The sequence below is a fragment of the Streptopelia decaocto genome (assembly GCF_964273445.1).
Source record: "Streptopelia decaocto genome assembly, chromosome: 3".
NCBI classification, from domain to species: Eukaryota; Metazoa; Chordata; class Aves; order Columbiformes; family Columbidae; genus Streptopelia; species Streptopelia decaocto.
The window spans coordinates 69215581-69242940 of record NC_138656.1 but is presented as its reverse complement, the minus strand read 5'-3'; the positions used below and the strand labels follow the sequence as shown (position 1 = coordinate 69242940).

Sequence of the window (27360 nt, the reverse complement as noted above, 5' to 3'; positions counted from 1 at the left end):
CCTGATTTCAAGGAAGGCAATATTTATTTCTGTTTCTCTTACAAACTTCAGGGTATATTTCATGTATGCAGTAACTCTTATTTACAGCCTGGGGAAACAGAGGATTTATGTTTCTGTTGTGCTTATGATACCAGATTTGTTAACCTTAACTTCTCAAATACCATGCAACTGACCTGAAAAAAAAAAAAAATCAAACAAACAAATGAAAAAAAACCCCTGAATTTGAAGAATAATAAATTTTGGGTGTCTTTTGGCTGATGGCAGGTTTTAACTTATAGAATACATGTAAGCCATATTTTCAAGTTTTGCTGTATGAAGTGAATACTTGTGTTCAGGTTTTAATAGAGGTTCCAATAGAAGCAAAATGAATTTTTGCCACAAGCTGTATTTTGAGAGAAATATCAAATATTGTAACTAAAATGAGGGGTTGGTTTTGTGCACGCAATATTTTATAAACAAAATTATTTACAACAGCATTGAAATGTTTTAGGAATTTCTCATTTTTCTCAAATGTTTCATGCTGTAATTCTTTAAAAGTCCAAGAATACTCTTTCAGCATTTTTCAAAATGAAACTCTTGTTTATTAAACATGAAAGGCTTTAATTTAAAAAACGTAATTTAATTGTATTTTAAAATCTTTTCTTCAATCCTAAAGACCCTTAACATTTTTCCTGAAATTTGAAATTTTTTGTCTGCAATAAAAAAAATCTTCTGTTGCTGTTGTCTAAGGTTGCTTGTACAATAGAAAAATATGTTCATTACCTTATTTAAATCATGAAATACATTGAAGTAGTGAAAATTAGATACTGTTCAGAGTGCCATGTCAAAGCAAAATAATTGTGTTCTAAACTTTTTGCATTGTAACATGTCATTTTTGCATAAGTATAAATTGCAAGCAGGTTGTTTCAAGTCACGTGCTGTGCAGCCATGCACAATATGACATTGCATGCCCTTGGGTTACATACTTAACAATGGACTGGAGCATGAATTATTCAATATCTTATCACTTCTCAAGGATTATTTACAGAATTAGGCACTAACACACTTTTTCTGTGTTTGCCACAAAGCGGAGGAAATGCTACATGACTGCTGTACCACCCAGGTTTCTAAGGCAGCATCAGAACACATACTGAATTCTCTATTAAAGTTTTAGGCTACTTTCAGCATTGGTAACAAACACTCATATCTGTGTTACTTTTAATTTATTTTTTTAGAATTTTTTTTCTTCCTCAGGCATCTTTCACTTCAGGCATCTAGTCTGGACCTTTCCATGCTGGCTCTGAGAGTGTCTCTTGGGGTCACAGCTGAAGGACCAGATCCTCACTTCTTTCTGCAGAACAAAGCTGTGCCAACGACTGACTTGTCTTTCACTGAACAATTGGTAGAACAAGCAAAGCTGGTTTTTGTTTAGTTAGGTTTTTTCCCCTTATATAACTGATTGTGAGGTAGTAGCAGGTTTGCTAGAAGCTCACTAAAAATCTCAGTGCTGATCAATTCCTTTCCTCCACTTCCTGACACAAACCTTTAAAAATGCTCCTTTTTTGCTCTTTTCCTCCCTTTCTCCATCTGCCTGCTTCATTCACTTTCTCTTACTGGGCAGCCAACTATTTTCATTTCTTTAACACTAGTACAGACCAGAGATGATTTCTGATTCCTCATCCCTGCTGTGTGCTGTGATATTCTTATGTTTGCATCTGTTAAACTACCTTCTCATTACAAAAGCTCCAAAGTTTTGATTCAATGGCAATGACAAGCAAGCTATAATAGAAACTTACAGTTTTTTCAAGCTTTTGCAGAGGAAAATTTTGTTGTCATTCTGGCTGCTCACAGGAGGATTTGCATTTAGGTCTTCAGGACAGGTACGAATTGACTAATATAGATCGACACTTACCCTAATCCAGCTACAATGGTTTGTATTGGCTGAGAATTGGGTGTTTGGTGCTGTTTACAGGGAACCTGTTGGAAGCAATCAGCATCACAGGTGCAAGAAGAGTGAAGTTGTTGCAGCTCTGTTTGTGGCTGGCACTGGTGATTACAGTTATGTGGAACCATCATTCCAGCTGGAACAGCCAAGAGTCAGTGGCCGACAGAGAGTGAGAACATACTAGTAGGAATACAAGGACAAACGAAATGAATATAAGAAATGTAGGAATTTCTCTGATAAAAGTGGAAGGAGGGCAATATAAAGATTAATTAAGAATTATTTGAACTTTGCAAGGAAGGCAGAGCACGAATCGTGAATGTACAGGGATGTTCCCAAACACTTCACTGACATTGATTTCTTAACATTTTGTCTGTGATTAATTGAAATCTTATTTCTGTGTTAGAAGGTCCTTGAAGCAAATCCTGTGCAAATGCCCTCATCAGACAATGGCACTGTCCATTTTATTTGTCTTCCTCCAAGCAATCACTATCAGAAGTGCAAATAAGCCTCAGCAGACTATCTCCATATAGCCGCAGTACTGATTCTTCGGGTATTTTAATCATTTTCATGTTTATTTTGAAAAGTCTGGTCCTAAAATCTAAATAATGTGCCAGTCAATTTCTGTTGAAACTAAAAAGTGAGCTTTTAACTTTTCATGTATAAAGAAAATGCTGTAAATAAGATCATGAGTGCTATAAAGCAGAAAGCAGCTAAAGAGTGTTGTGCTCAACAATTATGAAGAAAAGTTAATCATATTTATTCTTATCATTGCAAGGAGCCCCCATTGTGATTTTAAATGAATGGAGACGGTGAATCCCCCTTTTTCATGTGTATAACCTACGGAAGTTCAGGAGTGTTGGATCTACATAGCTCCAGTGGGAATAAAGCCTATTCTTTAGTCTGTGTTTACATCTAATACACTTTAGTCATGCAAACTCTGACTCCCAAGCGTTAGAGAGCTTAATTCTAAAACATCATTTGGTAACATTAATCTTCTCTTCCCTTCAATGGCCTCTACTCCATGCTCAGCACGCTGACATATCTCCCAAACGGTTGTAAGAAAATAGAAGTAGGTGCACGTTATTTATCAGTGTCTCATCACTTTTAACTATATGCTTTCTAAATTACTTGTGAGACTAAATGCAAGGTCTGGACGCCAGACTGAGAAGTTGACCATCTGTGGGCTAGCAGTTGCAAACTAGTGCATTCTTTCATAAGCAAAATGCTGGCCAAGCTATTGCTTTAGTCAGCCATGGCAGCAGAGAATAAAAAAAAGGCAATCCTTAGCATTTATGCATATTCAGAGGAGGTCACGATGTTCACTCTGTGTCAGCTGCACATGTGCTCTGGATGAGGCACAGAGAGGGAGAACAGCAAGCAGGGGAAGTGAATGATATTACTGAGAAGGATACTTTTATTCTCTGCCAGAGTCAGTCGAAAGTGCTGTCAATAACAAGCACCACGGGAGAGTAATGACTGCAGAAGACCTCTCTCCCATAGTGAGATGCTGCAAAGTCTGAATGCCAATCAGACCCCTCCTCTTCTGGCTGTGCAGCAAAAAAATTCCCTTTGTTTCGTGCATGTGTGGCTGATTGAAGCTATTGTTGTTTACCCTGGCTCCCTTCTCTTTGTGGCTTGCTCAGGGAAAAGCAAGTGTTGAATTGGGGCTTTCTCTTCTCGATGAACAGCTATGAAGGAAATCAGTCCCATTCCCAATTAAAGACTGGAGTCCCACAGGAGATTGACTTGGCTATCGCTTTTCATAGTGTTCTAGGTTGGGAACAACAAGGAGATGGCAGAGGAAAAAACTGCACAGTATTTTCTGGATCTCACTGCTTATGTTTAATGTAGGATATTTATAAAGTTTCTTTAAGGTTCTCAAACTTCAGATACTTATCAGATCTTGGTTTCCAGAGCTGATGATACACTGTCATTATGTGCTGGGGAACTGATTAGATGCTCACACAGAATACGGAGATGCTCTGCTGGGGAAATTTGGTCTGGGTAGCAGTGAGCTGGCAGACACCATGAAAATAAGTCAGTCTGTTGAAAAATTTAAAACAGGTTAAGGAAACATAGCACTGAGCAGAACAACAGAACCTATGGAGAAATTACATTAGTCCTTAGTTGCTACGCTGGTCTTTCATTCTATTGTTTGTTTTGTCAGACAGCAGCAAAAAAGCTGATCTCTGTGTTAGGATTACTCCTGGCATTCAATTACAGTGGGTCCTGGTGTCACTGTTGTCAGGTGAGCAGATAGAAAGTCATCATTTTCTATAGAGAAAGGAGGATTTTGTTAGGTTGGAATAACCTGTAAGATACTAAAGGGCTGGCTGAAATCTGGACGAGCACTTGTAAATGCATGTATTAATAATTAGGTACAGCTACAGTTAGGACCAAGACAAACTGAAAAGCATAAATAGAGTAAATGGTAGAAATAAAACTGATGCTGAGTTCCTCTTCACTGGCACCTCCATTGTAATCCCACTGACTTCAATAAAATCCCTCTAAGTTGATGCTTTCCCAGCACAGCGCTCTGTCGCCTCGCTGACAGGCAGCAAATCCAGGCAGCAAAGCTGGGATTAGCCAAGCCGGCAGTTGAACAAGTACAGATGGAGCAACTGTGGGAAGGTCCAGTCACAAAACCAGAGCTGAATCAGGCTGGCTGCTGCTGTCCTGTTGTCCTGATGTGTGATGTTTCAGCTGGTGCCCCCTGCTCTCTTCCTCTCTAGCTCCCTAGCTAATGCCTCTCAAAAGTAAAATAGATGTCTTCTCCTTTGCTTTGCTGCTGTCATGTCCAGAAGTGGTGAGAGTCTTGCCTCAGCTCCTGAGTGACAGGATTAGGAACAGTGTGACCCTTTCTGCTGTGGAGTCTTTTAATCCCTGAGACTTTCTAGTTAAGGCTGAAGTTCAGATCCTGCACTCAGGCTTTTTTTTTTCAACTATTTGTATTGATGGCCGAAATTTTCTTTCATTGACTTGCAAGCATTCATGTTCTTATTTTTGAGTGCTTTAGCACCTCACATCAATAGCTATTTCTGAAAGCTTTGTTCTTACCCATCCTGGCCTGCAGATAAGATGTGATAACATGTACAAAGCTTACCATATGTGTTTGTGAGAGTTTTGGCTGAAAGAAGTAACATAAATTCTGTGTGATACCTATGGCAGACACGTTAGAAAATAATTAGCCATTGCAATTATCACGTTAGGAGAGATGTAATGAAAACTAATCTTTCTTTTATTATTTAGATCTCTTATAATGGACTTATGAAGTCCCTATGGATGCCAAGCTGGCAGTTATTGTATTACAGACATCAGCTTATTATTTCTGTTCATCATCAAGTCTCTATTTTAATGGACAGGACTGCCCATTGTAAAGAAAGTAACAAGAACCCATCAACAATACCCCTTTTCTCATGTTTTCTTTCTCTACAGCTTCTTAATAATTTATGGCCAAGAACGCACCATGAGATCACAAAATCCTGGAAAGCACAGGTTCCTTTCCCAGAGAACTGTAATTAGCACCATCAACATGCATTACTGTAGTGTTACTCCTCTCCATCACTATCCTAGCTCACTTCTGCTTGGGCAGTTTCCCCACCGTGGGGTAAGTGAGTGTGAGCGCACGACTTCTGCAGAAAGCTCATCTCCCTGCTGCCTCATCATCTGTGTCAATCACTAACCTCTGAAAGAATTTATTAAACTACTAGCCAAGTGGCATAAATTAGCATAAACCATCAGGAAGAAATAAGCCAGACTTAAAATGAGAATGAAGATGAAGTAGAAAAATACAAAACGCCAATATGTTTGGAGAAACAAAACAAATTACATGGAACACTTTTATCTGCTGTTGAGTGTAAAGGGAAGTTGATTTTTTGTATAGCAGTAAGAGACTTTTCTCCCTACGCAGTAACTTGTCAGCCTGGTTGCTCCATAAACAGTACATTTTATTTTGTGTTTCAAAGTTTGAATAGTGCCAAAATCTGGCTTAATGTTTGACTTCAGTATAGGTGAGAGACTTCAGCCAGCTGTGAAATTCAACAGCCTCATATCCAGTATTAGCAACCTTCTGTTATTATTTGAATCTGTTATTATTTATATTTGTTGTAAAGTAAGCTCTTTAGAGATGCACAAGAAAATCCACATCTTCTCTCCAAGCTAACTGGCCTCTAAGTCTGGGCACCGATGCTGTGGTGCTGCTGAGCTGTCAAACAGCTCAGGACAGGTCACCGTGCTGCAATCAGTGCTGGGAACTACCTCACCTGGTGGTCGGTCTTTGGCTGAGCCAGTGTCACTTCACCTGGCTTACTATCCAACCAGGAAGAGTGATATGAATTACTGGTACCTCAAAGACTGACATATGAGGGCTTTTCTCTGAGTGAAAGGGAGCAGTCCCAGAGTCTGCATGTGATCCTGCTTTTTATTGTTCTACTATCACAAAATTGTACCTAGGAAGACAAAAATGAACATGGTACAGGAATCTGTTAAAATCATAAAGACCATTATTTCTCTGTGACTGCTTAGAATTAAAGTTTCCCTGTCCTTCAGCTGCTATTTTCTGGGATCCCATTTCATCAGTTCATCTATTTCAGGAAGCCATTTAAGCATGTGCTTGACTTTAGTCAGGAGTTTAGGCTTCAGTAGTATTCTAGAGTGCCTAAAGTACTGTTGGTAGAAAGAGGATGCATGTGCTGAGCTGCCATTTCTGTATGTTTTAATCCCACTTGTCATCTATGTTCTTTTGTACATACCTGTTCCCAGTTCAGTGTATCACTCAAGCACAAGTTTAGCTCCAACCTGAGTTGAGGCCTGCACTATTTCTCAGGTTTCTCCTTTTCTCATTCTCCTCGTTTTTAACTTTAATTTTTTACCTTTTCTTTCCTTTCTTAGCCCTTTTCAAACCCCTTTCTGTTCATGTGGAGGAAACGTTTACATGTGCTTTCACTAATTCTGACCCACTTTCATTTCAAGTTGACTTTTTTAAAAGGAGACAAACCATCTGATGGAGCTCAGCAGCATTAGCTATTCTCTTCATGCAGGCGGTCAGGGTAGGTGCACCAATCCTTGTCAAGGTATTGAATTACTTGTTGGTTCTCAGCCATTTGGTTCATTTAACTCTTAATCAGAATAACTGTATTCTGACAAAGGCAGGATAACACAGTCACAGCTGTGGGGTCTATACTTGTAACTGTTGAGTTTCATTATTCAATGGCCTGATCTTGCTCCAAGGTGCTCTGATTCAACTACTGTGAGTGGTTTTGCTGCATTGGGTACATAGAGCGTCTATTTGAAGGCCTCTATTCATCAAACATAAATGAAGAAGGCGGTGAGTGAAGCTGGGTGCAAATATAGCATAGGCTGTTGCACCCGTCGCCTCTCCCCGGCTTCCCTGGCCCCCTCCCTGCATCAGTGCCAAAAGCAGGTGCTGCTGGAAGAGGCTAGAGGTGTCACAGAGACACCACCAGGAGCCTTGCTGAGATCTGTATGTGTAACACCTGGTGCCTCTCCCTTGCCCGTCACACTTCTTTCCCTCTGACAGAAATAAGCTTGGTCCTAGACAGTTTGTTTCTGACAAAACTGTGTCACTGTCGCTCGTCTTTGCATTGCATTCCCCCACACTCTATGAATCCTCAAGCAGCTGAGGATAGTGCTCTTCAGAGTCAGCTGATTTTAAGACAGAAAATTTATCTAAAGCACTCCAGTCTATTGATACTTTCGCTCTTCTGGCCCAAGCTGTTCCCCCTTTGCAACCAGCAAGAGCTGGTGAGACCCTAGAGCATCAGTGCAAGCTGTGTGACCTTTCCGTGCTGTGTCACTTCATCTGTAACAATACAGTGGCCTCTAGAGGTGCCAGCCTCCGGGAAACTATACATGTGTAACGTGAGAGGCAGCCAGGGAGCCTTCCTAGAGAGACAAGCTTGCAAAAAGTGGATGGTTGGAAAGATTGTCTCAGTTTTATATGTGGAAATTTGAGAGGAACTGAAATTGAGTGGTATGCGTACAGTTACAATGTCTGCCTCTGGCAGAGCCAGAAGAACCCTCTTTTTTATATCTTAATGTTTAATAATATAACTAACAATATAGATTTAATGCAATCAAAAGTCCTGGCTACCATTTACAGTGCTGGTGTTTTTCCAGGGTGTTAGTTCCGCTACAGACTGACACTCCCTTCAGCTAACTCTTCTGCCAAGGCTGCTGGAAATCTGGTAGCCATGAGCTGTGCTTGTCCTTGCCCACCTACACTGTCAGTGGGCTTTGGCACTGATGAGAGTATGATATTCCATTACTGATCTGCTGGGCACTCTAGTTCTTTCAGCCTTTCAGATTTGATTAACAGGAGTAATTAATTGTACACTGATGAGGCTTGTGGTGACCAAGCCTGCCGCAGTTAGGGGAGCAGCATGTAGATGCTGGGGAGCCAACTGTGAAGAAAGGAGGAGAACAGGAGAAAGAAGCCTTATGTACTTTTGTTCCTTTGAAGTGACCTTTCAGTGCAGGTTCTATACTTTTTCATTTCCTTTATTTTGTTCTTTTTCTTATTTGTTCTGAAGAGTCAGGCATTCCTTGCAAAGCAATTCATATGTAAAAAGTTTTCACATTGGGATTCATCTGATAAGGTCTGCAGAGGGGACTTATTTGCACTGACAGGTTGGCAGCCAGACAACCTCTCCATTTTCTAAATGAAAGGAGAGTAGCAGCAGGACATCTCCTACCCTCTGCCTTTCGGCGTTGGAAGAGAACCAAAATCTGGCAAACAGCAGTTTGGGGGAGCCAACTATTTAGAAGCTGCAGAAATGCACGGACACTGGGAACGTAACATACGGTTTGCCTTCTGTGAGAACCAACACCGACAAGTGACATTTAGGTTGGTGATTTTCTGGGGTGGGGGATGGGATCTGACCTAGCAGATGCAATTTGCTTGCCTTTCTTTTTAGCATGACAGTTCCAAATGTGAAGTAATCTAAATGTATTTTTAGTTCTTGGTTGTAAAAGAAACAGCAAGCATAGAGATTAGATCATTTTTCCCCCATCCAATTTTATACTCTAGCATGCAATAAATGTGAGATCACTTTCTCCTTTTCTTCAAACATACCTGTGGGGAAAGAGGACTAAGGTGCCTCAAAAGCCTGCTTCCCACCCTGTGGTACCAGTGTCAGGTTAAGAACACAAAGGTGAGGGGCCCTCAGCCTTGTATTAGGGGTGTGATCACTCCCTCCATGTTTATCCCTATACAACAACATACACCTTACTGTGGGCTATGCATTTTAAACCAGGACACATATGCAGCCATATCAGGGCGACAGGAAAAGATAATCTGTTGATTTCTGCCTTTGCGCTGAGGTAGTCTGCCAGGCATCAGCAAAATTACTTTGTAAGCTACTATCCAAGCATGGTGTGGCTTGCATCTCAGGAATATAGGGATGAGATTTTTGCGAATGCAGTAACAAATAAATGATAAAATATCACAACTTACTGTTAATCCATATGCACACAGTTCTGCACATGGCATACTGAAAAAGAGCGTGTGCCTTTACTATTGTGGGCACATCCCCCTGCGTTGGATGCTTCAGCATATAGAAACCTCTGAAGAAAAGATCACTGCTGCCTGGATGAGTTTTAAGCATGTTTTTACAGAGGCATAGCTGCCATTAATCTTGGTATTCATCTTAATGGTGTTAAGGGCATTGGGAAGCTATTCCATTAAGAAATCTTTAGCTGCATTGCAAAATATGCTTTAAGTGGAAAATGTTGTAGCATAGAGATGATAACTGTCATAGTTGCTTGTAAATGTACCTAATTAAACTTTATCTTCCAGCCATTCAGGGGTAAAATAGTGCCAATACTTGAAAATATGTGGCTTCTTGTTAGCCTGATCACAGGCTTGTTGTCGCGGCCAAGCACACTGTTGACCCCCACTCTCATGCCACTGCCTGCTTTCCTGCCCAGCACACACACCTGGCAGCTCTGCTCCGCTCCTTCCCAGTGCAGCTATTTGCAAGAGCTCACGTTCCTGAAAGATGGGGAGCAGACATTAATGACATTGCTGTGGGCTTAAAAATCAGATAAATTAGTATTGTGCCCTGCAGAAGACCAGAAGTCGCACAAATGGTGCTGCAGCCTAATAGCAGTAAAAATAATTAATACCCCTGCCCAGGTTCAGTGTTTCTGCATGTATTTATTCAGTAGAAGCTAGCACTTTATTTTGCAGACTTAGCTAGGTAAATGGCTTGTTGTCTTTCAGTCACTCTTCATTAAATATACTGGTGTTCATTTTATAGAAGGGTTTTACAATAATTACAGTAATGTTAAAATAAGTTTGTTTTCTGTATAACACAAAGGCAAGCTGTTAACTGTCTTTCATGGAGCTACTAGGTTATTTATCTTGAGAGGAGAGGTGAATGTCAGCCATATGCCTAAAACAACATTGGCCTTTTCTACTGAATTTATTTACAGAGCCTGAACAACTGCCTTTAGTACCCACAAACACTGGGGATGCCCCTAATGGAGGCAGCTGGTAAGCAACAAGCAGATCACAAACGTTTCTAAGGGCCCAGATGAACATTTTTCAGAGGGGACCCATGTGTCGCAGCGAATTCATGCTGCTTAATTTGACCATACATGAGTGTGAATTCCACTGGGAAAACATGACCTGGGATCTTTTCCGGTCCAGCTGCCAGTTGTCTGTCTTTGTTAGGTGATAATAGACCAAACACTAGAAATATGATTGATGTCTATGACCCAGTAAATGGTGCCTATGTACAATAGCTTTCACACCACCTCTGAAGGAGACAGAAGGTCCTTTCATTGTTGGAGAGGGAGTTTTTGGTCAAGGCAACTGGAGCAGGAAGATCAATGTTTCCGTAACTACTTTACATTCAAAAATCAGTGCTGCTGTGAGCTACAAGAAAAAAGGCAATTGCGGTGTGGGGGAAAGAGAGAGATAATATATGTAAAGAATAAGGCCTATAGTAAATTTACCAGATCAAAAAGTGAAGTATTGCTGGATAAGCGTTTATTATCCAGTGTCAAGCCCAATAGCATGTAAATGAATATAACAGAGGTGATGAACTACTCAAACTTTAGCTAATGCTCTTAGCAATGAGAATTAGAAGTACAAAAGGTTTTTTAGAGCAATATCACTGCGGTTTTTGAAAGTTATTATTAAGGGAAGCTAACTCACTCATTACAATCTTTTCTTTCCTTAAATATGACTCTTGCGGTTAGAGATGACTGTGTCCCTCTAAAGAGCAGCTAAGCTATAGTGGCAGCTTATATATAAATGACAAGAGTTCATTCAAATTGCACTTTGGTACTGAGGCTGATGATCAAGGTGGTACATTAAAGGTAGAGCTATGAAGCAGGCATAGCAATATTTGGGAAGGCACTTGTTCCTTTTCTCAATCTTTGCCTTATGTTGGAGTGTTAGACATGGAGGTGGATGAGAAATGAGAGCTCAGGGGATGCCAATGAGAGCATTTGTGAGCTGCCTCGCTTGTCTAAGGAGGAGGAATCAGGGTTTCTCAGACCCATAATGAGCAATTTTTACTTTTTAGACTGTAAGCCTGAGAATTGGGGCTCCCCCCTGCTCATTTTCCTCATGTCCAAATAGGCCTCAAGAAAAGCAGGATTGACAAACAGGAGGATTTAGATAGGAAAACTTGCACTCACCTAAAATATTGAAGGCATAGTGTGGTTCAGCTGGAACTATCATAATATAGTGGTATTAATCTGCTGCGACATTTAAAATGTAGTTCTTCAGGTTTCTCTGTATAATTAACACTCCAGTCACATTTCGGATCACAGGATCTCCTTTCACTCCCATCTAAATAAAGTTTGTGTATGAAACTCCGGGTTTCCATGCTACAGCATGAAACAGTGATTATGGGAAAAGGAAAATCCTCTATCTTTTACTGACGTAGAAATGTAAAGAATAAAATACCGAAGGCAGGCTGAATTAGTGTTTGGGTACGCAGAGCTTTCTCCCCTCTTGATACTCCCAGCTTCATTCCCAGCTGCAGCTCCTAAGTCTTACAGTTTCTTTGTGAGCTTACGTTTTCTTGTGGTGGAAGGGATATTGGCCAGTCCTGTATCTTGCTCTTTAAGCACCTACCCATGTTTTGCAGTGGGCTGAGTGTAAACACATATCTGTAAAACAGGTCTTTAAACTGACATACCAAAATCCTAATTTTTATGTTGAGTTTGTTGCTGGGTATCTCTGGCTTTCAAGAGCAGCAGCATTGGTGAGGAAGACAGAGGTGACAGAGTTAGCCAGAGTCTTCGTGGTGCTCTGGGTGCTAAGGATATTGTGAGTAATTGAGTCATTTGACCCCTCCTGGCTGGAAAACTTTGATTTTTTAAATGATTTTTGGAAAAGGCCTTGGTTTGTTGTCAACTGTCAGAGGAGAGAGGATCAGCTGTGTGGCAGTGAGGGGAGGAGAGAGGGATACAGGAGAGAGAGAGTAGAGGATCAAAGAAGCAATCACATTGTGTGGGGCATAATCCCAGATAGCGCTCAGCATAATTCCTACTATCTTTTGTTGGAAGACAAAGCAATGTAATCTGAAATGATTTTAGGGGGGACTAGGAGGAAAATAAATAATTACATGAAACCACGTGCATACATGGCATGCATCAGGCCAGGAGGTATTCGTCGCGTTTAGTCTGTTGAACAAGAAGCTCGGTGACTGCTTTCCCCTTTCAGAAGCAAGGGAAGATTCTCCTTTTCTTGTGGAGGCTGGACACAGCCAGCCCTGCTCTTTTCTGTTGGATGCAGGTCAATCTGCCAGGTTTCTGAGCACGATCATGAAGCCACGTGCCAGCTCCTGATGCAGAAGATAAAATGGCTCGAGGCTGGTGCCACTTCCCGAACACAGTCAAATGGCAGCGTGGTGGAAGGTCCTAGCCTGAATTGCTTCAGGATGACCACAAAGGCAGGCATGTGAATATAGGATACATTTGTATTTGAATCTAGCAAAATAGGCTACAATAGCAAAGGTAAAGCTGCAGTGGGCAGGTAGGGAAAAAAGTACAAAAGGGGAGAGTAGTATGGGAGAACAGGAAAATGAGGGAGGAAGCATAATTATTTTGGGGGATATTTTGCATTTGAATGCTGGAATTTTCCAGAATGCAAATCACTTGGAAACATCTGCATGTGTGTTTCCAGCTCACAAAATACTCTGATTGCAAGAGCTGTTAAAGGCCCGTTGGTATCAAACCCTCTTTCAAAAGAGGATCATTTTCAATATTTAGTCTTAATTCTTTACCTAACACCATACTTGCAGGTAAAGGTATATATGATATCACAGAGCAAGAGTCTGTCAGTTCACATTGCTTCTGACATTCTATGAAATGATTTAAAAGTATGTATATAATAAAAACATGAAAAATTAATTAACTAAAAATCCAAAAGAAATCTCAAACTTGTATCTGTAATGGGTGTGTTGTATACACATGTGAAGGTGTATCCATTACATATATGTAATCATATAATACCGTGGCCCTCATGTAGATAAACTATACTGACCCATTCTATCCAAAGTAACTTAATCCCCTAAAGGAGGATTTATGTATTTTTATGCCCAAGTATTATGCATTCCTCTTCAGCAACATTAAATAGAGCAAGGCATAGGGAGAGACCAAAAAACATAAAGAGAGGTTGTCAGGAGAGCTCTGTAGTCTTTGTAGTAGTGATGCTTTCCATTTTTTGAACTAAAAATGTCTTGCTACCTATTCCTTTCTAGAAAAAAAAAAACTAACTCTATATGGCTAAACAAAGACAAATTGTTATTAACCACCTTAACAGGCCTAAATCATCCTATTGGAGTTTTCTTCTAGCTCACTTAGTAGCAACAAACATCTGTTATGCAAGTCCTGAATATTGCTAGGCTGAAATTACTGAAGACATTGCATACACATGAAAGATGGTTAAGAGCATAATGATAAATTGATCTTCTCCATAAGACTGTGGAAAGGCTGTCTGTAGTTTTCCATTAAAATCTTGAGAGTAAGAGAGAGAAATGGAGAGCAGGAAAACAAAATAAAAAGCAACATTTGAACTCCTAGTGCACTTGTGGCTATAGCTGGCTACAATACTTGCTTGGGGATTGAGAGAGATCCTGTGATCAGTGTGTAAATCATGGTGCCTTACAGATCTCTGTAGGGTGTTTCCACTTCTTGCATAAGCCTCATGTCTCCACTAGCAAACCAGATAAGCATCCTTTCCTATGCAAGTACTGCACATATGGTTTCAACAGGTGAATGCATATATCCAAACAGCAGAGTTATATCTGAGTGCTACCCTCTTCCTTTGCTATCTGTCTGGCATGCTGAATTTTATGCCATTAAATATTAATTGCCTCTGGGGAGTTTCTCACTAGAAGAGCTCAGCCTGGTACTTGCAGCTAGAGACCCACAACTGTGTGAATGTCCCAAAGGATCTAATTCACCTGGGCTGTCTTGCATAAATTTCACCTGAAACCTGTGCTCACATTGCAGAGCTTGTCTTACCATTGGTGTTAAAGTTGCCTGAAAGGGTGGAGCCTTCACAGCAGGAATACATTTCATGATTTATAGCTCTGCTCTAGAGAATGTAAGTGGAGACATCCTAGTGCTCCTTTCCCATCACAGGGAGTTCTGACATTTTGTTGTTGTGCACTTCATAGAGCTGTTACCATGTGGGACAAAGCTGCTGTAACTCATCCTTACCCAGGTTGCACTCACTGGGCACAAGGCTGCAGAAAATCAAGGTAATAATTTTAAAAATTTATGGATGTTTATTTAAGTATCAAAGAATGGGAACAGTTATGGGCTGTTCAGTGGTGCCTTCATTCTTGTTTGATGGGGTTACAGAACTTTCAGCTTTCTCTTCTACTGTTGAGGGATCAGTAGCAGTTACTACCTCCTTTTTCCCATCAAGTTCATGTGCAGGTTCATCACCTGTAAATTGTCTTCTGTAAAAAAATTTCATCCAGTAAAAAGGTTTTGTTGATGCCGCTGAGTGTTTTATGGGGGTTATTATATTAACTGCATTTCCTGGAAGCTTGCTATACTACTTGTCTCACAGTGTGGGGCTGTTTTACTGTTGCTGGCAAACAAGATTTCACACTTATCCATCATGACCTTTATGATGAAGTTTGAGTCTTCTACGCTGAAACCGAGGTAACATGTCTTCTCTGAAAGAGTCAGACAACCTGCTCAGGCTTTCTGACTGTCTGGTCTTGTGTAATATACCTTCATTCCACCTGTGCTGATGAGTTTTTTGCGACATGAAATTGGTAAGCTGACCCCTATATTTGGGATGGTTTCCTCTCCTTGAAGCATTGTGTTGATGCATATATAAAATATCAAAAGTGCTCTCTGTGCAGTGCTCTGTCTCTTTTATCAGCAGCCTGTGCTAGGAAGGTGCATTGACTCCCATCTTTCATGTGCTGAACAGTTGTTGCATGACTGAACTGCCCCTGGGCTTCAACTGTGGAACAGGGGAAAGGCAGGAAAATGATCACAGTTTCACAGCCGTACTGATGAAGTTGTCAAAGAATATCAGTAACATCTGAGTCAGATATGCATGCTTGTGAGCATAGGAAGATGTGCTTGCAAAATGATAGATGGCAAGATGGTAAAGTTTTTGTTGGTGTAACAAACTGGCTAGATGTGTAAGAGGGCATCCTGTAGTTGTGATAAGTGGTTGTAATTCATGCATTAATAGCTGAATACCTCATCAGTTGATGGAATTTCTGCTTGGGTTTTAATTGCATGGGATGCAAGTTCCTCTTACTCTAACCCTGCAATTTCACATGATAGAACTTCATGTTGCATTTACCAGCCAGAATATTTTCCTAACACATCAGTTATTCCCTTTCCTAAAAAAAAAGAATCTGGCATACTTGTACTTAGGTATTATTTCTCAACATTGCAGAAAGGCGACTGTGTCAATTACTGTTAAAGCATGGACAACATGGTAAAATAAATGCCAGTGAGGTATTCAGGAATTTGCTTATCAATCAGTATTCATGTAAAGGCAGCATTTTTCTCTAATAAGTTTGTTCATTGCAAGTATCACTGCTTTTTTACTGCTGGAGATTTTTTGAGCTCCATGGCAATCAGCTGGGATCAAGGGAGGAGCAGTCACTCCTCACAGCTGCCATGTCAAGTTTGCACACCACTCAGCAGGGTTTTCAGATACACATTCTCTTGAATTCTTGCTGGGGAGGAGTGGCAGATGTTTAACTTCCAGTGCACCCCGCTGAGCACCATATGATGCAGTAACACGTGTTACGGGAGAGTTTACGAAAAGTGACTGAGAGTTTCAGAGATGACAAGCACCGAGTGCTGATTATTTCAGGAGGGATCTCATTATGCCATTGCCATCTACTTGTATTTACCCTGAAGCCAAAAGGGAGTATTAGCTGTTTCTTCCAGTGTCAGCCTATCCCACCGATCTCTTCTTGCCCTCCCAGGACTCCCAGCTCTCCTAGGACTGGACCCCAGTGGGCACCAAACCACCGTTCTGGGCAGCACCTGCTTATGTGCTGGCGCCAGATTCTGCCTCTAGTACCAGCTTCTCCTGTAACCATACTTGGCTTTTCCAAGGTGCACAGTTCAGTTTCATACTGGATTAATTACTGGAGTTTCTTTTATTACAGTAGGATAGCAAGTAGCATGTGTGTTACTGGTCTTTTATTGATTAAGCAGCAGCACAGTGGTATTAGCTCTCCTGCTATGTGATACCTGAGGATCTAAACTACAACACTTTATCATATATATTTAATGAGATCCTGGATTTCTCAATCATACTTTTATTGGCTATCACTTTCTACCATGGAAAGGTAATACACATTATTCTTCAGTTAATTACTTTTTCAATGCCTTAATCATGTGTTCAATCTCCAGTCATCCGTAGCACTAGATACATTATTCAGGTTATCATACCACTGAATGTCTCTCAGTTTTACATCTCTCTACAGGTAATTTTTGCCAGACTTTTGGAGGACTGCATCTGACCGCTTATCGGTCCCACCTTCAATCTCCTCATTATTTTACTTGCACAGCTACAGTAACAAGATTTGGTATTTTTCAGACTTCATAGACTAGCTTAAGACTACACTAGGCAGGGACGGAACATCTCCTTTGTCTGTAAATCTTGGTTATCACTTTGTATGCTAGTTGTTATTTTGCTCAAAAACAAGACCAGGTGGGGTTCAGTCCCGGCTACAAAGCTGCTTTGACCAGTTTACTGAAGCTAAGCTGGTGCATACTGTGCATTTAATTAACATTTAATGTTCTACCTAGGGCAAAACAATGTTTGAACTGTATAGCATCAGCTTGCACAGCTCTCTGCCTGTCTGACTCCACTTACATGCTAGTCCTGACAACTGTGCTTGTGAAAGCTGGCAAAAAATGCACAATAATGTACTACTCTGACTATACACATGCTAGAGGTGCTTCCTAAACCTGTAAGTTACAGAGTTTGAATCATGGAAAAATTGTATTTTTCTTGTCAGAAATGCTACCAACCTGTCTCTATTGCAAAGTTTTTCTAGCCCAGTTCCACCAGCTCAGGAGGAAAAAAGTGCTCTCCATCATTCCTGTTGTCCCCAGATTTCTTGCTCTCTTATGTAGATAGATATGTGGATGTATTTGTTTATCTGCTTATTCGATACTAATACTACTGGATTTCCAAAGGTCCCATTAACACCCCATTGTTTTAAGTACACAACAGGTATGCAACCAAATATCACTTGCTCCAAACAACTTGTCATCTAAAAAAATATCTGGCCTGGTTGATCGTTCTGGATAACTCACTCAGGATTATCTGAGAATGAATAGCCAGTTTCTTTAGCAGAATTACATATAAATGTCTCGTTGCTGCAGTAGCTGTGTGATGCCTTATGCCAATTAATTAGCATGGGTTAGTGATGGTTTATGGTTTTAGTAGCATACATTAGTCATGCTGCAAAGGATATAAACAGGGGTTGGGTTTGAGTATTTTTGTTCATTATAGATGCAACATTCAGCTTTCTAATGTGTATGACTCCTGAAAGTATCATGAAATAGGCAAATTATTGAATGCACCAGCTCTGGGTGTTATTTAAAGCTGTTGTGTTCCACATATTTCTATGTGCTCATGCCTGCATTTCCTCTATTCTTAATGGGGTTTACTCATGCCTTTTGGAATTTTTGCCATGCATAAAACAAAGTGCTCATGCTGTGGCAAACAACGAAGGAGCCACAATGGGTTGGTGTGTCTTGCATGCTTCTCTTGAGCCTCTGCTGCTGGTCACCTTGGTGACAAGAGGTGTCCTGGACTGGGCCCACAATTGCTTTAACCAAGTGTCAGCTCCTAAATTTTCTGCTTCATGTATAATTAGTGATGTTTCTTGAATAATCTGTGGTTGTTTTGATGTGAGGTTTTTGCTATAACCCATGATGGTGACACATTCCCAAAGCTTCTATATTCCTCCAGGGATAGTATTTAATATTTAATTTGGAAATTTAGCAAACCTTATTCCAGTTCACCAGCAGTGGTGTAAGGAAAGTCCCAGAAGAGGAATAACTGTTAGCTTTTCCCATGGCCGCCACTGCAAATAGATTCTCCTGGAGAATAGAGAGTATGTTTGCAGCCTTGTAACACAGAACAATACTGAAATACCTCTAGAGATCAGAGAGCATCTGTAAAGCCATATTTATCTGGAGCCCTCCAGCCCTAACATATTCCAAACTCTTCAGCACTCCCCTTGGCCCAGGGCAATGATGTAAAATAGTGCCGAGTTTTACAGTTTTATATATTTTCAGTTAACACTGTTGACTCCAGGTGCAGTTTTAATCCTGTTAGCAATGCTTCTTTAGCATCAGCTTCCCATCTTATTCCACTTTAAAATGCCCTTTTAAATGTACGTTTAGTTGTTACTAGATTAACAAGATTTGTCACAATCTTAGAGTGTCTATGTGCCCTTAGCGCTCCTACCACAAAAGAGAACACTCCCATTTTCAGCTATGCACCAATAGCTTTTTTCTCTTACTAGTACTATCCTCTTAGTAGTCATCAGCAGGCAGATTTTTTTTCTTAATAGATGTCTTTAGGTTTCATAGCCTGTAAAAGCAGGTTCTCTTTCATGCTTACCACATGTTGTGTACAGTCCTTGCTTGTATTTCATGCCAGCACCTGCTACTGGGTAGTAGTTTGGTGAGCCCCAGAACTGGCATTGCCCAACCTCCTGGGGATTTATGGCTCCTGTTGAATGAGCTGGTGCCTCAGAAGATGCAGTGTCCAAAGTCTGGTGTCTAATAGTAGCGAGTTTACCTCCAAGCCTATAATTAGTGGCAACAATGTTAGGTTTTCGCTCTTCTGCTCAGTTACCTATTCCCATTAAACCTGTAGGAACTAATACCTTTGCACTCTATCTGTGTCAGATGAGATTTAAACTGGATTGGTATATCAGTATGTTCAAACGTTATTGACAGGGAACAAAGAAAGATACACACTCCTATATTTCCTTATTCTCTTCTTATTGTCTTCTAAAGACAAGACTAGAAATTCAACTTTAATTTGATCTGTTTGGTCTATGGGTCATTAATAGTAATGTCAATTTGCTATACCAGGGAAATCTGATGCTTTGGAGAATAAACTTTATAGGAATCATGAATAATAAGTAGATAATTCATTATTCGTATCTGTCTGCGGAGGGAAAAAATGTCACAGAGTGGGTAGGTGACTGGACCAAATTTTTGTGGTGAGTTAATGAAAGGGAAAAAAAATAGCTCGTGTACCATAACTAGTTCCTCTACCTTAAACAATGAACATTATTTCAAGATTATTTGACTTTAAGTAACTCTTGTGAATATTATTAACATGCCTAAGATTATCCAGGAGGATAAATTATTCATGCAAATTACAGATTTGTAGATGATATACATACAGAGATATATAGAGATTTCTTTTATTTCACTAACACTCTGGTAAATTTGAAAATTAGATTTTTTTTTTCTTCTGAAAACCTTTCTTTTCAGTGCTATAAGTAGCTTCATACTAGATAAAATAGGATAAAGAATGAAAAAAGAGCCTGACTGCAGAGCATACCAAGTAAAAGAATAGTATTGTTTTAGGCTAGACTAGAATAGAATATTTCAGTTGGAAGGGACCCACAACAATCACCCAGTTCAACTGCTTGTTTTGAAGTTCTGTGTGAGGGTGAGCCACCCCGAATGTTGACAGACCACAGTGTTAGCTCAGAGGTAACTTAAATCTGAGGGTGCTGTAGATCAGAAATCAATTTTGAAAATTTCACGCACAAAGACATAAGGACATAATCAAATGTCAGGCCTGAGGGAAAGCTCCAGCTTCTCGGTGTACTCACATCCCTCTGCAGTACAGAGGTGCAAGTGCTTTTCCTGGGGCACAGTTTGCCATTTCAGTAAAGGTGCTTACCTAAGTGTAGGCTGGGAGATAAAACAACTTAAATGAAAAAAATTATGTTCTGGAAACATCACAGTGTTTTTTATTTTGACATCTTAAAGGACTGAAAGTGTAGAGGTCTATTTTTTTGAAACAGTACACCATTCAGAGCTTTCTTCAGGTCTTACACAGTTCTTGACATGGTCTGTTTCTTGCAGGAACCCGTGGCAGTAACACACAGCATCGTGTCTGCCACCAAGGGAAAAACCGTATGTAACCTAGTGGGCAGGCACATAGAAAGAAACTGGGGCATCCGCAAAATCACCAACTACTTTATTGTTGTAGTTTTAGTTGTAATTTACTCTTAAAAGTAAATTGTATGACCAGTAATCTCAGGAAATCAAAAGGCATCTGAAAATTAGCAGATGTAACCACAGATTTTAGGCTGGATCAAAATCAAGGCACCAGAAATTAATTCTTTCATGTTCTTTGAAAATGCATGTTCATATTCCTAGATCTGACTTCAACTATTACGATTTACATCCAGGATCAAACCAGACTGTTTTGCAAAATCTCTAAAAGGAAATAACAAGTCTAAATACTTGAGATGAGCTTGTAGCATAGCTTTCCAATTACTGTATTATGTGATGTTACCAGGCTAAGCATATTATAGAAAAGAGGAGGCTCAAAATGACAAAAGCAGCAGACAGAAAGGGCAGAAACCTTGCCCTCAGTCTGTGTTACTCCTATGATAATCTGGAGATCAAAGGTTATATAAGGTACCTCTTACCAAAGTGCTAGCCAAATAAATGTTAGTGTGGTAGAAACATTATAGGTGGATGTTCAAACACCAAGGGGTTGAAGCAGACAAGGAAAATAAATAGAACCCCTTCAAAACTGAAGAATCCTGTTGATTGTGACTGGTAAATAAGATTTACTTTCTGAGAAGGTGAAAACTCATTGTCATAGTGTAGCTCACCCCTGTCGAGGTGTGTACTCCAGCTCGCATCCTATGAGTATATCCCACCTCAGCAGCAGCACCACTGGTTGCAGGTTGCTTCAACATGCACGGCAGGAAGACCTGCAACCTGGTTGTACACTGCATGTCCACAGCAAGGGGGGTGATGGTTGCAGCTGCTGGGTTTGTTCAGTGGCCCAGCGATGGGTAGGACACGTGTACAATTCAGCCTGTGTCAGAGAAGGGGGGAGTTGTCCCCTGCCTAGGTCCCCTGTTAGTTGCTTCTCACCTCCCACAGGACTAACATTAATTTGGTCACAGACTGCCTGTGTACACATACGCAGGCATGTCGCAAGAAGAGCCAGAGGCCACGAATGCATTGCAAAGAGCAAGTTTTATTTTAGTTACCTCTCTACTGGGGGATCTCCAAAGTCGCACCTAAAGCTCCTTTGCAGAGGTAACACAAGTGGGGACGCAGGCTGGTGAGTTCAGCCGTGTTAAGAAGATCACTGAGCCTGCTGAGCTCACCTGTATTTCAAGGCTTCAGGCAGGCACAGCCTCCCACTCTTTCTCGCAACAAAGCAGGAATCTCAGACAACGTGATAAGGTGCCTAGAGTTTCTCACAGGCCTATGTTATCTAACACAGAGGTTCTACTCATCAAGCACACAAGGTTAGTAAAACAATTAGTGTGATGTATGTGCTTTTTCTACAGACAGGTGCAAGTCACTTGAGTGTATTTACATTTTACTAACCTCCTTGCCAAATCTTCTGCTACATTCCCATATACTGCCCAAGGGGACAGTCTGAAAATTGATCTGAAAACCCAAAAATATTTGTTTCTAGGTAGTTCTTTGCCCTGGTTCACTGTACAGTCCCACAAACACCAGTGCTGGCACAGGGCAAGTGGCAGGATCATGTGGCCAGCAGCTGGAGAGCACGGGAGCCACTTGTGGCAATGACTCTGGGCTGTTACATGGGCTGGATGTCTGTGGATTACCCAGTTTTCCCACCAAGGGAGAGGAAGCAGAAGGGAGCTATGGATAAGATCAGCTTGGATAAGATCAGGTGTTCTGAGGAGGCAAAAGGAGCTGAGGTTATCTAGTGTTCCAAAAGGCTTACTGAAAACACGGTATAGGACAAAAGCAGTGCAGCCTATAAGCAGTTACCCATAAGGCAAGCAGAGTATATTCAAGTGTTTTGTGAAGCTAGACTGGAGAAGCTTTCCTCTAAGAGAGCATTTTCTCGATTGCATAAATAATTAAGCAGTGGTGGTGTTTTGCCTTTAGGTAACAGTATTACCATAAAGTAGTCATCAGTGATACAAGAAGGTATAAGGAAATAAGAAACCACTCTGGGTCAAGGATTTAAAGTCACACAGAAGAGATACAGTTCTTGTGAGCTTGGTGGAGAGCTCAGACCCATCTACCACAAGCTTTAGGTCCCCTGAACCAGCAACTTGACCAAGCAGGAGACAAGCAAGGTTTTATTTTTCAGGCTTGGGAGCCTCTTGGCATAGTAATACAGAGACGATCTGTGTTACCCGTACATGGTATTACCCCATTTGACTGCCTCCTCCTCCTGGTCTTGTGGGGGCTGGATGACTACAAAATCTACAGGGAAGCTGTGTTGTTACTGGTGAAGTTGTTTATCTGCAAGACTTATAGAATGCGTGAAAATTGGAAGAGAAACAATTATTCTGTAATTGTGCTTTGTAACCGAGATTCATTTTCAAATAAAGTGATAATAAGTAAATTCTGGTCAAATCTTCATCCTCTGTGAGGCTTTTGCCTCTTTGCCATGTAGCACTTGACTCTGACGCTCCTGTGAGGGTCACGAAGGAGCAGTGTGGCCGGCAGCTCTCCCTCTGTGCTGTCTCCTGCCCACATGGAGATCTCCTCTGCTCTGCTCTGCTCTGTGCTGCAAAGCACGAGAGCACAGCCGCTCTGAGCTTGATCTAAAGAACAGGTTGTCATCTGAATTAAAAGGGGGAGTCTACAGCAGATGAAAGAGAAGCAATAGGCTTCTCTTCTGGTCTAGCAGTGCTGTTATTCTACCTGTGTCCCAAGCACGTATACAAATAATTCTGAATTTGCTGTCTTAATAACTGTTGAGTTTCTCTTATTGTACCTGTGTGACTGTGTGGGTGAATGTGAAAAGGGTTTTGCACATGTATATATGCATTTTTGGTAGACACTGCACAGCTAAAGCATCTTTTAATTTTCTCTCTAATTTATTTTTAATTTTGTAACCCCCCATGGGTAAATCCGTGTTATATGATGTAAAATCATCTCTTCTACAAAGCGACTTATTTGTTGATTTTTAATTTGAGCCAGCAGAGACAAAACTGTAGGTTTTTTTTCTAAGCACTGAGAGCTTCTCTGTATGTACAACTGTCAAGTGTGTGTCTCGCTGCAAAATTAGGAAAAAATCTAAAATATATACCTTTCTTTCTAGAAAGGGTAAAGAGAGGGGGTTTGTAATTCTCAGTGTTAACAATACGTTAAACTTCTGTATCTTAAAATATTCTTAATGTAGGTTTAAAAGCAAATTGGATATTATATTTTAATTAGACTCAATATGAGGGCTTACATTTTTGAAAGCTCAAGTGCTGACAGGGGTTAGGGTTTGGTTTTGTTTTTTGAAAGGGGATCTCTATCAAAAGATGGCACTGTCTGAAGGTGGCATTACTCTGTGCACTCAAGTGCATGTTCACCAACACCAGTATGTGCTGTTGGCTCACTGGAAATGTTGCCTTTAACCTAACATGCACACTCTCTGGTTTATTATTTGTTTGTATTACTGGCTGGAAGCCTTAGTCACAGTCCTATTGAGATAACAACAAAAACACACAATCTGACATAATCTCTCTTCCCTTTATGTTCAGGAGGAGAGCTGTTTATTTTCAAAACAGTGGTTATATCATCCTAAATAATTCATCTGGGATATGTTAGGTGAAAAATGCTTTAAAAATGCCTTACCAGCTGGTTCCAGTTTAGGCATCTACATTTGGTCTTTCTGGCCTACAATCCTTACAACTCAAAAGACCTGAATAATTTGGTTTGAGTTGTCATCAAGGAAATGAAAAGCCCAGATAGCCTCTTTTTTTTGTTTTAATTAAATCAAAGACTCATTTAGGTTGTAAAAGACTTGTAAGATCATTGAGTTCAACCATAAACCTAACACTTCAAAGTCCACCAATAAACCATGTCCCTAAGCGCCATGTCTACACCTCCAGAGACAGTGGCACAACCACTTCCCTGGGTAGCCTGTTCCAGTCCTTCACTACCCTTTCAGTGAAGAAATTTTTCCTAATATCCCATCTAAACCTCCCCTGGCACAACTTGAGGCTATTTCCTCTTATCCTATCAATAGTTATTCATTAATACAGCACAATTAGAAGATATTTTTCTTCTATAAGCCACCGATTTAAGGCCTGTTCCTTGATATTTTTGTTTCTTGAATGAAATTATCCCATCACTTGTTACTTGGGAAAAGAGACTGACACCCACGTATTTTTTTTTCCTCCACTTTGTTTTTGTGCAAAGGTGATTTTTTTTTTATTCAGGATGTAGACTTTTGAATTAAGCTCTTGATTACTTCTGCTTCTCATTTTAGTCTTCCCAAGTTAAGTCCAGGCTTCCTACTTATCTCCCTAACTCCCATGTCCCTTCTCCTTGTTGTCTGAATTCACTGAAGATGCTATCTGTGACTGCTGACCAGAGGTCCTCTCCTGCTGGCAGCCCATGCCTTCTCCAGGCTGTCTTCCACCGTTGCTTTCTACTGGGTCATTCTTCTGTGACATTTGAATGTGGTGGCTTTACTTCAGCCCCATCTCAAAACTGGGACTCCACCAGTCTCTTCCTTGGTTTCTTCATAGCATTGTACTAACTCTCACTGCAGATGATCATCATCTTTCTCCTGCCCTTCCCCCCAGAAAATCTCCCACTTCAGGAGAAATTCATTCTCTTCTATGAATTGTGATGACAATGCCAAAGAAATGGAGAGTGGTAAAGAAAGAACGGTCCCCAGATTAACAGTGTTAAACATGCATTGCTTTTCGCTCACATATCCCTCAAATGGGGTCCATCAGCTCTGGTGATGCTTGTATATCTGCAGAACTGATATGTTAATGATAAACAATAATAATAATGCGGGCAGAGGGGCCTGGTCAAAAGCCAGACCTTTCTTACATCCTGAGTAACAGGAGGTGTAGTGAGTGGAAGTGAAGACTAAGTAGGTGTCACAGAGAAAGGTGCAGCTGCTGCACAAGACTTTTTTTCCAGGAGCAAATTCTTTGTTTTATTTCAGTCATGCTGAAAGCCTCTACATCTCTCTGCTTTCCACTGAGCAAGGCAAAGACACCTGCTGTGAAGCTAAACCAATGTTCATCAGAGCTGCACGGGACCTGCATAAATTAATTTTGGTGTTGCTTTTTGCTCTGCCCTGCCTTCTCAGCTGAACCTAATATTTTGATGTTTAGAACATCTCAGTGCTGCAAATCAAAGATAAAACACCACTTGCCAAATATTTTATTATTTCTGTCAGTAGCAAATAAAGGATTGAGAAAGCAAAAGAGAGAACTGTGTATGTTAGTTAAAACCGTAGAAGATTTAATTTCCATTTCTGGAAACTCTGACTTTACCCATTAGCCAGAAGTCATCACCATACATTAGTTTTTAAAGCTAACTTATTTGGCTGCATCTGAGCAGTGCAGTGCTCTGTGGTTGGAAACTGAAGCTGGAGAAAGCAAGCACCAGCAAACCAAAGGCACCAGAAGAGTCCTCAAGCTGTATCCATAATCCTTGTTCAGGCAACCCAGTTCCAGTGCAGTTCTTGAGCCTGCTGCTTCTTTCTGCTCTGTTGGTACCACCAAGGTCCTTCTGTAACAAAAACAGATCCAGGTGGGATTTTCACTGCTGGAATAGAGACTGCAGTTTATGTCTTTGATTTTTAAGATTTCTCTTTACAATTAAAATGAAAAATCACTCTGAAATGTTAACCATGCCATTCCATTGCATTGATGTTTTCCATTTGATGTTTTAAAGGTATTATTTGGGCAACATAAAAACTAGAGATCAGGCTTCAGTACCTGGAAGGAATCTATCTATGTGTTTTACCTTTATTTTAGTAGGAATTATGACATCTAATCTCAAATGCTCTTTTAAAAATACCTCCCTAAATGTATTAAAAAACAAGATCTAAAATATTGTTCTTCCTGTATGCACAAATCATCATAACAAATACATAAATGTAGTAATAATTCATGTCTGAAGGGTGGGATTTTGTTTTTTTGTGAGTTCTCCTGTGAGTTGGTGGCAAAAGGAAAGCATGGTATGGTTGAAGGTACTGACTCCATATTTAGTTTCTTGAGTAATTAGCCTACTCACCATCTTGTTCCTGCTATTCTTCTGCTGCTTACTGAAAGAAAGGGAAAGAAATAGAAATAGGGAAAGGGAAGGGAAAAGGAAGGGAAGGGAAAAGGAAGGAAAGGAAAGTTTTGTAGTCAGTGTCATTGTCACTGTAACGAAGAATTAGGTTCTTGCCTAATAATATCCCACTGGAAGTGTATGTGTTCATCTGTTAATCAGCAAATATCAAAATATTTGGGTGCTTTGTTCAAGTAAATATGCATTCAAGTGACTCAGCAGGGCAAATATTTAATGTCTACGATTTCTGAATCGACTTCTGAAGTAATTATCCATTTTTCTGTGATTGCACTTTATAAGAGATCAGATAGTCCTATGCTGTTTCTGCAATTTCTGATGGTATGGCAGCACATATATCACTGTGTCGGTTTGAACCAGAGAGCGAGCACACTTGTGATGATGGAAAACGATGAGGGAGAATTGGGAAGCCTGAGCAAGTCTTGGTGACAATTGACGATAATGTTCCTTTTCTTCTGTATTTTCCAACACTCATTTCGATGATGACAGGCACTTAGAAAGGCTGCAGGAACATGAACATGGGGTGTTTTTTTAAAAAAACTTTCAAGACAATTCAAATTAAATTCGTAGTGCTTTGGCAGTACAAGTCAACCCTACTTAGATCCCTGTTCTGGCTACAGACTCTTAAAGACCTCCAGTTG

The 27360-nt window shown here is 40.4% G+C and overlaps 1 protein-coding gene across 1 annotated transcript in view; it reads left to right on the top strand.

The window, feature by feature from the left end:
- The window catches only part of SLC35F1 (solute carrier family 35 member F1), a gene marked incomplete at its 5' end in the record, with an annotated part of 106213 nt that overhangs the window by 24712 nt on the left and 54141 nt on the right, over positions 1–27360 (top strand). The window lies entirely within an intron of this gene.